This window comes from Osmerus mordax, chromosome 22, assembly GCF_038355195.1.
Source record: "Osmerus mordax isolate fOsmMor3 chromosome 22, fOsmMor3.pri, whole genome shotgun sequence".
NCBI lineage: Eukaryota > Metazoa > Chordata > Actinopteri > Osmeriformes > Osmeridae > Osmerus > Osmerus mordax.
The window spans coordinates 10,254,390-10,257,990 of record NC_090071.1 but is presented as its reverse complement, the minus strand read 5'-3'; positions in this window follow the sequence as shown (position 1 = coordinate 10,257,990).

Genomic DNA, 3,601 nt, shown 5'->3' with positions numbered 1-3,601 from the left:
TCCTGTAGTGAAGACTGTTTTATTGAAGTCTGTGTCCATCTCTCTCTCTCACTCTCTATTTATTCAAACTTACCCAGCACTACATGATGGTTTCTTCTTCCTTCACACGCACTTCTGATTGTGTTGTCTCAGTTGCAGGCCACTTGGTGGCAGCATGTGTCAGAACCAGCATTACCACATTGCTCCTGTACTGGAGATGATGCACTGTTATATAGGAACAGTAATACACTGTACTGAGCAGGTGGTACTGACTGCTCTAAGTCATGTCTGTTACTGACTGGTTCAGACGTACTATCTCGTGATGGATGGAAAACGGCACTGCGGTTACCTAGTCCTGCTCTCAATGTTTCTTCCCTTTCATAGCAAGATTTCAAGATGTGTTTCAGAAGCGCCTTTGAAAAAGGACTACATATTTGCCTAATAATGACAATTCCTTTCCGATGCACGCCTAACACATTATCCCATCAACAGTCACAAGTGTGGCGCTTCATCGGTCCTCAAAGCCAGGGAGACTGTGGTGATGTCGCAGCATGGCTGCTTTAAACGGGATCAGCCGGATCATCCTTCACCCCTGGGTGTGAAGGAGCCTCCCTCTGATAGACCTATAATAGGATCAGGCCTTCTCATTAGCTATCATCGGCGGTGCTGCATCCCTGCTCATGAGCTGTGGCAGTACCGTGGAGAGCTACGACCTCTGCCTGCACAAAGGAGAATGAGAACTTGATTTTTTTTTAAAGGTTAGGGAAATATTTTTCACTACCTTCTTTGGATAATTGAACACTTGTACTGATATATGGTACCATCTCTGGTTTGTGGTTGCCAAATGAAAGACGTCCCTCAATTGCTCACAGGTTTGACCTTCATTATTTGTACTGAGGGACAGTTTCAAAGAAGGCTTAGATGTGCCTTGGCCTTGTTTGTGACAGGTTCTGCCTACGTAATGCCATCCTCTCATTAAAACCAACCAGCTTGTTAGCAGCACATAAATTTCAGGACGCCGGCTTATCCGTCCGCTTCCCTGCGAAGGTCACGTCGGTAGAAATGCGGCAGCTTTTGTTTAATCACCGTGTAATCACCCCCCTTCTCTTCCTAGGCTTCTTTTTCACCAACAGCCAGCTCTGAGTCAGGACTCAGCGATCGTTGTCCTGGAGGCTGTTTGTTGTGTTTGTAAGGGTCCCCAGGAAAGCACCGGTTACCGGATGAGTCACGCTGCAAGCCCACACACTGCTGCTGCGCATACTAAAGAGCCTTCACTCTCACTCCAGCACCTTTCTCACCTCCCCGTGGGCTCCGCTCCAACACTTCCGTATCCTGAACGTACCTTTTGTCTCGGGCCTCTTTTGTCGCCTTCACTCCTTTCTCTCGTTCCCTTGGTGGGTTCAAACGATCTGCTTTTGTGTTCGGATCTCAGGGATCCTGTATGGAAGTTATGGTGTGATTGTTTTGGTCTTGATCTATTTGGGATGAGATCAGATTCAACTTTGGAGACAGGGAGACAGTTTGTGGTCAGTTAGAGGTCAGTTTGGAATTCATGAACAGTCTGGGGTGTGGACAGTTGTGATCTTTTGAAACTTGAAACAGTGGGGGGAAAAAAGGATGACAATAAAGCATGTTAAGATGTCCAGATAAAGTATTTTTAACCCGAGGCCTCCCTCGGGGAATGTTGTGTGTTTGAATTTCCACCATGATCAGCACATAGTCCAATCCATATCAGATACTCGTTTTGAACGATTAAATAACGGTTCCTCCGTTTTACAGGTTAATCGTTACACATCCTGTTTGCTGATTCAGCAGCAAGGCCTATTGCATTTCAATGTCAACTGAAGTGCTCAAGGTCACACACACATTCTTGAAATACCTCCTGTCCAATCACTCCTAAATCATTTGAACCCAGTCCCATCCCCCATGCCACAGAAGTAGGGGTGGAATTATGGGTAATCTCTGCAACTGAAAAAAACAACCGTTCCGTAAAATCTGCTGAGCTGTGCAGAGAGGTGTGAAGGCGAGGAAGCGTCGGGTTCACACTTTTGTTAAGTAGGGCGCAGAGTGAATTACCGCTGCAAAACCAGTCCACGCAAACCTGTCTAGGTATGTGGATGTACCGTAAAGCGTGACCCCTCCTATCACGTCATCTTTGCCGTGTCATATGCAGTCACATCAGTACCTGTCTGGGGGTTGTTGTGTTCTTTGTTTGCAGGCTGACTGAAGACAGACAGGTGCTGTCTTAACGGGCTCAAACAGCGCAGGCAGCCTCTGTGTGTGTTCGCCCTGCGTGTTCGTCTGCGTCGAGGGACCCATGCTGGCTCTCTGCCTCCGTTCTGGATTTCAAGGATTCAGAGAGCGAGGCTCGCAGGCTTGTGGCATCAGCGTTTCCTGTGACATTGCAGTGACTTTGCAGTAACGGTCACCCTACCCACAATCCCGCTGCAGCTGCTCCACGGCTTTCGCAGAGGAGTCATGGAGTGATTATATGCTGTCTGAGTTTGGACTCTGAGAGAAAGATACTGAGTCATGTACATGTGTACTGCTTAGTATTCCTTGTGTTTTCCCAGCTGTGTTATGTCTCACCAATACAGGTCCATAGTGTTCTCCATGCATAGTTCCCATACAGTCACCAATGTTACAGTACAGATAATCTTCCCCTGTCCGAGGATGTGTGTATGTGTATGCCTACTTGTGCGTGATTGACTGTGTGAGTGAGTGAGAGAGGCGTGTGTCACGTGCTCGAGCCACGTATTGTTGGTGACCCACGTCTCCCTGGATTGTTCCAAATCCCTGCAGCCTGATCCGCTCCTGCCTCACAGCATACCGGCAGACCAGCGACCTGTGAAATTCGAAATCCCTGCAGCAAGGCCATGTATAGATATGGGCAGGAGACACTGAGGAGGCATGGCAGACTCTGTGTGTGTGTGTGTGTGATCGCTGATGATCTATAGCTCAGCCGCTGGGCAGTGAAGCCGAAGGTACACAAAGGGTGTCAGGCCCCTGGGTCACTGGGGTCGTCCACAGTGCTTCTTGTTCCTGCCAGGTACAGGCCTCCATCCATCCTGGCACAGGGAGCCATCACGATGAAGAAGTACCATCGCTGCAGACTTTTTGGCGTGCCCCGGGTTTGATGGTTTCCTTTCATCTCAAAAGCTCACAAACACGATAAAAGTTTCGCTGTGTTATTTGAGCTAAAAATAGACTTTTGGGGCCGGCATAAATGGATGCAACGTCATCAAAATTGTACTGGACTTTCTGTCTCCACCACTCAACGAGTTTAGGCGGAAAGTAGAATTTAGAAGTAAAAGTTACAAAGAGTGCTTCCATGCCATCTCTGACTCATGCAGCCCTCGAGTTGAGTGTTCCCTTTATGTAAGTCCTGAGAGTCTGGGGAACTGCTCTCTGTCTGCCTGTGAGGGTACTGTGTTCTCCTGATAGCAAGCTTGACCCGAGGGGAACTGCACGCTCACTCTGTGTCTGTGTGTGTGTGCTCCAGACCACTTACAGGGTGTGTGTGTTTGCACGTGTGTGTGCGTGTGTGTGTGTGCTGTCAGACTCGTCTGTTTTTCGAAGGCTTGTCCATCTGTAATGACTGCTCATCCCGAGTCCCAGAATA